The following is a 10,000-nucleotide window of genomic DNA, read 5'->3' as shown; positions in this document are numbered from 1 at the left end:
AATATGGCCGGAACTAGCGCAAATTTCAATAATCAAATAACGGCAGTGGTAGATACCAAAGTCATGGGAGGGATTTGTAATGTGATTGATAAAAAGAAATGCAATTGATTGGCGATAAACTGATATCATAAATCTGATAATAACCCTAGCGTGAAGATCAGACGTGCATTTTGTAAAATATGTTGGGCCAAAAGAAGTTGATTAAGAAATACGGTAAAACATTTCATCTTTTTCGCGGCTCTATACGCCTCGCTCTGTCACATATCTATGTTCGTCCCATCGGCCCGCTTTAATTTGTTTGCACATGGTTTGATCTAAACAAGGTTTCCTCTGCATGACAGAATACAGTCACTGTGAAATAACAAGTTGAATCACAAGATCATCTGAAAGCCTGCTTCCAGTAGATCCTCTGATTTATTGCTTGGAAAGAGACTTCGGGGCCAAGACTGGGACAATTTGTTTGCGAAATGACATGATTTTGATGTTTGAAAGTATATCGCTAACTAAGATAGAATTAACAAATCGAAAGTGGTTCAGCGTTGTCTGTACTCTTATCGACAACGATATTCGTCATCACAGTGGTCAAGAATGTTGTGGACTCAAGAGGCGTAGCCGAGTGAGCCTACAACAAATTTTTACCACTGTGATGACGAATATCGTTGTCGATAGGAGTAAAGACAACAATGAACCACTTTCGATTTGTTTTTTACCACAATATTCAACGCCAAAGAAAGTTTTTATTTCAGAGCGTGACCAAAATCATAACTCAAAGAAAGAGCAAGCGTTGTCTATAACTTTCTCGCAATATGATAGGTTTATTTCCCAAAATGAGCGTTCCTGATTGGCTATTACATTGCGTGACAAATTGTCGCAAGCATGACGCGAGCAGCGTTGTCTAGACTCTTATCGACAACGGCAAATTAGCCAATCAGATTGCGAGATTACAAGCAATTGTGGTAAAAATTGAAATAGCTTTTTATCGAAATCGACTCCACGAAACTGGTAAATCATCAAAAATGAGGATGTTGTAGGTTTTAAATCCGGTCGAGCCAGCTCTCGAGACCTTCAAATAAAGGGTGACAAAGTACTGCCTTAACTTTGTGATGAGATATGTTGATGGTATTATTTTCACAATAATTAAACTTTCAAATAAAAAACAACGATTTTAAATGTTGCAGACGTGTTTCGGCAGAATCTTCTGTCTTCTGTGATAGTGCAAGCTTTACATGAGATTCAAATCTGAATATCAATATATATATTTGATAAATGTTAACGAGTGCGTAAAAAAGTGCACAAAGCGTAAAAATTACAGACTTAGATAAGCCAGATTTGCATCTCATGTGACACTTGCACTGAACAGAACAGACGTTTTCTGTCGAAACGTGTGTTTAATATATTGTCGTTGTTTTATATTTAAAAGTTATCAGTGAATCTACTGCTCTCTACACTTTTGAGAATTTTCAATTGTCAAGGAAAATGAAGGCAAAGCCCGGGACTCGTTTCACAACACTGCAATGATCATACAGTATCCTGTAGGACGTTTTTATAAAGACGTAACCTGCGTAGCATACGTTTCCGTGGGAGAACATGAAGACTTTTAATGTTTTGGCTGCGCGAAAAGTGGGGCGAGACTCACCCTGTTCTCGCGCGGCCATAAAAATAAATTCGCTTCTCGCTCGGGGGAAACGCTTGTTACGCAGGCTAATAATTAAAGGGGCCATACGCCGCTCGCAAAGAGTACTTGATGGCCCCTGCCGGTATTTCTTCTTTAAGATTGCTTAAATTGTCCGATTACGCGCGAGGATCATTTCTACATTATACCAACAATGACCCGTACTTCAAATATATGCATTTCTTTCATTTATTGAGTCCTTTCACCGGAACAAATGAACCCGACAAATTGACCAGCTCTCATCCGTGTGGCATCATAGCTCAGTTAGAAGAGCATTGCACCAGCATCGCAGAGGTCATGGGTTCAAATCCCGTCGGAGCCGATGTCTATAAGAGACAATTGCTTATATCAACTTTGTCCAATTAAGTGCGAGGGTAACTTTTACATTTCGATTTTATTACTGTTTAACATCATCGCAGTAGGTAACGACAAACGTTATGCCTCGCGTGCCTTCATGATTCCGCAAAAATGTACGTAATTATCTAGATACATGCCCGATTTGGTACCCAACGTGAAGTGTCCCTAAGCATTTGCTACCTATAAAGTTCCAGCAATAAGGTAGGTGTAAGGGTGTAGGATCTAGTTTGTACGTATTACGGGCCCACGGAGTTGCCCTTAATAGTGTCGGATAGTTGCCATGTGCTTTTGAAATGACCTTATTTTGTGGAAGTTGTTTTGCAAATTTCTCTTGTAAGCTGGTTGATATCTCGGAAATCTCCAACTGTATGAGGTACCTATCATGTTTTTTTATTTGCTTTTTTATTTGCTTTCATTTATCCCGAACCATTTCGTTCAGAAACATTTCAGTCATCGCTATTTTCGTTTTGTTTTACAACCACGCGCATTGTAATGTTTGTTTATGGTTTCCTGCGTGTGTATCTCATCAGTTGGAATTAAACCGCTATAAGCTAAACTGGAGCTTATAAAGGATCAAGGTTGGTTACTTTTGGGTGAGAGTAAATTCAGCTGTTTATCGTACTCGAGAACCGCCGTGTTAGGGGACACTTTGTGGCCTTAATTGTCTATATTCCGAGACACGAGTGATGTTGAAGTTGTGGACACTGCGTGACGCTTGGCAAAAGCGTCTTTCATGTAATTACGCACTCTTCTGGATGTAAGTGTGATCCTGTATCTGTATATCCCCTTGATACCTTTGGATGTTTGTGCTTAGGTGTCGGCCGGCTACAGATGCAGGAGAGAGTAACTCCGACCACTACATCGGGTACTCGAGCCTCGGGGAAAATTTTCACTTCCGGTAATATCGTTGCGTCATATGTATTTTAACTGAGAACGATAAACCACATCATTTGAAGAACACAACTTTACTCTCACGTGGCGGGAAAGTCCTCCTTATTCGTCCTGCGCACCACGCTATAGATACGCAATGCCTATATAGAATACCCCCCCCCCCCCTCCCTTTCCTATGACGGCATGGGCGGGTAAGAGAAAACGACATGTACTAAAACCCGAAACACCGAAACAAAACCATCGGAACGAAACCGCCGAAACCAACCATTGAAACACCGGAACATAACCAATGGAACCATGGAAACACCGAAACGAGACCAGCGAAACAACCGAAACAGCTATAATAACCATGCAGATCGCAAGATTTCTGAAATTCTTTCACTCGTGATGTAGTTTCACTGTAAGTAAAATTAGTCGTTTTGGTTCAAAGTTGTACCCTTCTACACAAGTACACAGTAGACTTGGTAAATTCAGTCTCCACCATTTAATCAGTCTCTTCGAAATGCAAATACATTTCAATAACACAAAAATTTACAAATGCGTTAACATTCCTTCTTCATAACTTTGTCGCCTCGTATTTTAGTTCAGTTGTTGCCTTGGTCTTTGCACTGTTTCCAACGTCGTTTTCACATCTCATGATCAAAGACATCGGTGACCCCAACTGCAGTTGCGTTCGTTATAAAGTAGGTGTTAAGACATGATCCAAGCTACTAGTTGTTATGGAAGGGTTCGTTTGCTTAGTATTTTATACGATCACACATGGATATTGAACCATTGCTACCCGTCGGCAATGGCATTCCCACTTACCATATCAAGTTTTATAATAGATGTGTTAAAGAGAGCAGAATATATTATTTACCGTCTGTGAGTGTCTGCGAACTCGGTAGAGAGAACGTCATTCTAAGAAGCTGCCTTAAACTGCTTTATTTTTAACGAATTGGTTGTGTTAGTGACTAGCTCTGCAGTCTCGCGCATTGAGCGTGAGTCTCACGCATTTCGATGCAATCTCACGCTCTCACGCCGACACGAGCATTTCTCACGCATTGGCACTCTTCTGGTAGGTAACTCTACCTTTTACGCTTTCAGAAGTGCGCATGAATTACGAATTCGTTCCCTCACTGGCACTGTTCAATCTGTTCATGTGTGACCAATTTTCTTATTTCTTCAGGACTTTCACCTGTTAATATATGAAGTATAGGCCGATATATTGGCTCAGGCTGACCGTAATAACATGGGCTCCCTTAGCAAACGGCATAAAAAAACCAAAATGGCAGACTCGTCGGTGCATTTCCAGTGATTTGAGAAGTTCAAATTTCAAACATTTTCCGGGGAGCATGCCCCCGGAGCCCCCTAGAATATTTTGGCGCCTCCAGCACAAGACACAGGACACTTGTATGTGCCTTTGGCGCAATCTCCAGCAAGCATCTCACTCTTTGGAATTAACTTTAAGACTTGACAGCTCTGTAATAAATAGTCAAATGCTGGTCGTTGTTTAAAGTTCAATGGTTTTCCCAATTTCACGGTAGTGATGGGTCTATGCGTGCAAAAATGATAAATGCCTGATTATATACTCATCTGGCTTACTTTTGCTAAGTATGTAATAAAATGGACAATTCAATTCAATCGATCAATTGATGACTTAGTTTGGATGATTGCCTTGGTGGGGCGAATTTGATTAACCAGCGATAAGTGCATGACGAATTCACAAAAATTTGATTTAACCACAGATTCTCAGCGATCGTATTGTATTTTAAAATAAATACGGCGAGCGGTGAAGTAATATAGATGACGTGAAGGATAGCAGCGAGTTTAAAAATACGGTACCGGTAGGTCTAAAATGAGATAGGATATTCCAAATAATGTGAATAAAGCTGCAACATGTGGTTGTTCCTTGTAAACCTAGGGACATACCCCACATAAATAAAGGGGATCGGAACATATCGTGGGAAGTCTCGATTAAAGTGTTGACCGCATAGGAAAATCAAATAACTAACTAGAATTAAGTAAAGCTATGATCCTCGCAGTTATCAACTCAATTTTTAGCAATTGCGTAGGGAAGCCTGAAAAACTCAGGACTTCAACGGGGTTTGAACCCGTGACCTCGCGATACCGGTGCGACGCTCTAACCAACTAAACTATGAAGCAACGGTCATAACTGCGAGGATCATAGCTTCACTTGATTTCATTTCCGCAGTTCACTATATGATTCATTTCATATACCATATCCCTGTTAACTAGAATTAGCTCAGAATTGTTGGAGCGTGCTAAGGGTGATTGTGATTTGAAAACAGAAAATATTTGGGAAACCCAGTGTAACTGGAGAGAAACCTCTTTTATAGTTAGTAAACAGTTTTAGAACTGTATAGAATTTATAGCATAACGAAAAGCTTAAGAATAATTTCTAATTTATAGCAACAAAGATCAGCGCGTGTATTGGTCGTCCATCGTCTATTAAAATCAAATACGGTGCAATACAATCTCCAGAAAGTGTTAGGGAAACTTCTGGTTGGGTTTGCACCTTTAATTATTCAAGATTACGTGGCATACCGCTATATACCACGGAACTATATCAAAAGCCATTTTAGAAGATTCGAGTTTCTCCTACGTCCTGTAAAGAGTAAAAGTTTGATGAAGGCCCACTGGAATTGCGGATGTGAAACTGAAAGAAATGTATATTTCAAGTGCGGATAATTGCTTAAATTACTTCGACATTTTCTTAAATTGTCCATTTAAGTGCAAGAATCACCTTGTTATCTCGATTTTACTACGGTTTAACATCATCGCAGTAGGAAAACGGGGAACTTGCCGTAGATTATGCTTTCTGATTCTACAGAAATGTTCGTAATTAAGTCTGGTTTTCACTAGCTACGCAAGCACAAGCGCATGCAAGCATAAGAGCCCTTATAATTACTTCACCTTGAAAACGGATCAAAATTTTCCTTTTCCTTGTACTTGCTTCTTTGAATTGCGAAAAACGAGTTTCTTCCTTCATTCATTCTGAACAGTTTGCTTACAAGATAGATTGCGGAACTGAAACTGCTTTGTTATATAATCAGCCCTTTTGGATGAGATGGCTTGATGGCCCCGCTCGCGATTTTTGTTAGAGTCTTGTCATTTGATTTTTCTAAAGCCTTTGACTTAGTTTCCCACAGAATAGTGGTTGATAAGGTTGGGACTATGGCCGTCATTAATCCCTATATTGTCAACTGGGTTATTGACCTTCTGAAAGATCGTAAACAGAGGGTGTACGTTGCCGATAACATCACAGCTCCTTTCCTGCCCATCAATCGTGGTGTGCCCCAGGCACTGTTCTGGGGCCCGTACTTTTTACTATCATGCATGGTTAATGATTTAATTCCCACTTCCAAAAATATCTTGATGACTAAATATGCAGATGACGTTACGTGTAGCATACCTGTTGGGCCTAGTGTCGATGACTATGCCTCCCGGGAGGTAGAAAATATTAAAGCCTGGGCAGTGAAGAATTTAATGAAAGTCAATTTGAGTAAAACCAAAGAACTTGTCATGAAAGGAAGAACAACTTTGCCCTCTCCTGATGAAAAAACCTTTCAAATGCAAAGCAATCTTATTTTTTTTCCTCCAGATTGGGAATTAACTGAAAGGAGACTCGAGTGATGTTGAATTTGGGGAGACGAGCAAGGGGACTCTTCCTGACGCTTATTGGATTCGCTCTGACGAAGGGCTAACGCTCGAAACGTCACCTTTTAGAATCTCGGTACGGTGGCCAATTTACATTATCAACTCCGGTGATAAAACCAAATTTTTGCTTATTGAAATCGTCGTGCATGTAACTACGCGCTATTCTGGACGTAATTGTGATCCTGTTTCTGTATTTCCCGCTCTAGACAAACTCACCCTTAATATGTAATATGTCTGGCTGTTTGTGCTTAGGTGTCGGCCGGCTACAGATGCAGGAGAGAATAACTCCGACCACTACATCGGGTACTCGAGCCCAAACACTAGACGCTCTTAGCGGAAGTTTTTCCACTTCCGGTGATATCGTTGCTTCATTGTGCGTCATATGAACATGCATATTGAACAAGTTAAGTTTCTGTGATACTTTGTAATTGAGTTAATTAGCCTCATAAGAATTCTAATGAAAAGGGACTTTACTTGGTTCTGTGATCCGCATCATTCACCTAACAGCCAAAAAATACCAAAAGCCTCTTTCTGGTATTTCATTTCACTTTATAGACTTATCGTTTAGTGAGCATTGCTTATTTCTTTTGAATATCAGTATTGAGGGCTTTTGAGGGCTTTTGAAACTGCCACCAATGGCGAGTAATCTTTGGATCAGCTGCTACACTACTGCTTATTTTTTGCGAAACAGCTTTGATTCTCTTTTGTTGTATGTAAGGTTTAAGAGTTAAAGGGAGAAGCTTTCACCTAGTCAACGAAGTATAAGAACAAATGGACCGTGTCGGTTTTTAATGCATGAATGGCAATTTGCTGGGACGATTAAAATGCAAATTTTAGATCCAAGAGGCCTTTCCAAGGACTATGAATTACATAAGATGGCGACGCTCTCTTCAGATATCGAAGAAATGGATGCGTTGAGTCTAAATTACTGGTTAAGTAAATTTGTTATGGAAGTTACTAAGAAGACCGGTGAGAGATACCGTGCGAAAAGGATTGTTAATGAGTAGTATTGCATTGTTTCCATAAGTTGTATTAATCAATAACACATTTTATTAAAATGCAAGCGTTTGATCTGAGATGAAAACCTGGTGGTGTTTCATTGGGTATCAAGTTCATCCACCTGACCTAAATGGTCGTCATTTTTTGGCTGTTGTAAGAGAGAAGTGTGGTAGCATATATAGGACAATTCATTTTATGACAGAGATGATCATGATAATTTTCCTAAATTTTTATCAAGGCTTTTCTGAAAATCGGGTTTTTCGTAATTAATCTGGTCAATTAAATTTTGCAAAGTTGCGAGGAAGAGGCATTTGCTAAAAAAATGCTCATTTATACAGCACTTGCGAAATTGTGCATTTCTTATTAAATTTATTTTGAGATTTGTTATTAGCAATAATTGCCACGCAATTGTTAATTGCGTTACAAAGAACAAATCAATGAATAAGGCAAGTGGGAAGGTTGCCTTTCAGATAAAAAAATTGATCTTTTTTAACGTTTTTAATCTTTCTTGTCCCTTGTAGCTTTACGATTTATCATTCATTTTATTGTCGCCCTCTCTGAAACAAGGAACTTCAAATTAAGCGAGTCGAGGGGCTTACAGCGTGTATTCTATGTAATTCGTTGCCCCCCTGAAGGCTATATCGTGAATAATATGAACATGTATACTGAACAAGTTTCTGTCACTATTTGCATTTGAAGTTGATTAACCTCATGAGTATACCAAGGAAAGGAGGCGTTATTTAGTTCCGTGATCCACATCACCTAACAGCTACAAAATTCCCTTTAAGACCTTTCGGTTGTACCGTAAACATTGCTTATTTCATTGGAACATATTCAGAGCGACGCTGTCTGTGTATTTAGAGAAAACAATGCTTCAGAAACTGCCTCTAATATTCTACGTAACAGCTTTGGCTCTTAAGTAAGTATAGGTTCAGTTTGTATTTTTTACTATTTCATAATTTTCTTTCTCGGTTTATTTTAACTCCGTTTACAGATGGGGCAGTTGCGATCCCGTGAACCTGGTCTTCCTAAACAACGGACGTTCGTCCAATCTCCATCCGGAACAGGTATGTACACACTTTGCGGCGAAAAAAAAAAAAAAACAGAGTTTTCAATAAAAGGGAAGTTTCTCAGAAAGGAGTGATTTTTTTTCTTTTTAAAACTATAGTCAGTCAAGATTGAATCATTCTTGGCCATTTTAGCTTTGGATTTGTGGCATGAAACTCGGTTTTTGTTCTTGAGTAAAATTCACGACTGAAAGTAGTAAAATGCAATTCAAACAGGGCTAAACGATGCGATTTGGAAGGAATCAGAAATTTCAACCTAGGAACCTTCCTTGTTCAATACTCTATGTAAAAAAAATAAAAAAAAACCGTCTCTGATGTGGTTTAGTTGTTGTGGTGTATGGTGAGTACAGACAAGGCTTTATCCCGTACTGGGGAGGATTGCAACTCATCCATTCCTTGCAGTTTTGTTGACTCCGGTTTTCACGTAATTTCATCAGTATAAGCTAATTTAGAACTTGTTTTTGTTTTGTATTCGGCGATGGAACTAGAGATTTGTCGTCCTCAAAAGTTGCATATTAAAGCTAACTAAATCGACCACAGTGATAAAACCATAATGTAGAAAAGAAGAAATAGCGACAAAAGCCTATTGGCGTAAGTGTATGATGGTGGTCAATTCCTAGGAAATGCCCTCTGGAACTTTGAATATGGAAAGCTATAATATGCTAATACTTTTCATGAAAAAAGAGCATGTAGCAATTTGGGAGACGATGCAAAATCAGCTTGTGGACTATTTTTGTTTGTTTCCTGTCCCCAAGGCTATTTAACAAGTCGAAAGTGGTTCAGCGTTGTCTGTACTCTTATCGACAACGATATTCGTCATCACAGGGGTCAAAATGTTAGTGAGTCCAGAACAAATTTTGACCACTGTGATGACGAATATCGTTGTCGATAAGAGTACAGACAACGCTGAACCACTTTCGATTTGTTTTTTACCACAATATTCAACGCTAAAGAAAGTGTTTATTTCAGAGCGTGACCAAAATCATAACACAAAGAAAGAGCAAGCGTTGTCCATAACTTTCTCGCAATATGATTGGTTTATTTCCTAAAATGAGCGTTCCTGATTGGCTGTTACATTGCGTGACAAATTGACGCGAGCATGACGCGAGCAGCGTTGTCTAGACTCTTATAGACAACGGCAAATTAGCCAATCAGATTGCGAGATTACAAGCAATTGTGGTAAAAATTTAATTGTCATAAGAAACTTTTTTAACTGAAGCGTCAAGTGTATTTAGCGCTGGAGCTCTAATTGGAGACATTGTAGAGAAATCAGGCTGGTTTTGAGGAGAGGGAAAACGTATCGAAGTACACGGAAGAAAACCTACCCGAGCAGAGCAGAGCAGAGCAGAGTACC

At 39.3% G+C, this 10,000-nt stretch overlaps 1 protein-coding gene across 1 annotated transcript in view; it reads left to right on the top strand.

Moving 5' to 3' along the window:
- The window catches only part of LOC138000415 (uncharacterized), a 41,258-nt gene that overhangs the window by 26,894 nt on the left and 4,364 nt on the right, over positions 1-10,000 (top strand). The gene's annotated exons all lie outside the window — the stretch shown is intronic.

The sequence above is a fragment of the Montipora foliosa genome, chromosome 4 (genome assembly GCF_036669935.1).
Source record: "Montipora foliosa isolate CH-2021 chromosome 4, ASM3666993v2, whole genome shotgun sequence".
In the NCBI taxonomy this organism is placed as follows: Eukaryota; Metazoa; Cnidaria; class Anthozoa; order Scleractinia; family Acroporidae; genus Montipora; species Montipora foliosa.
The sequence above is the reverse complement of the archived record's forward strand: the minus strand, read 5'-3'. Positions and strand labels throughout refer to the sequence as shown.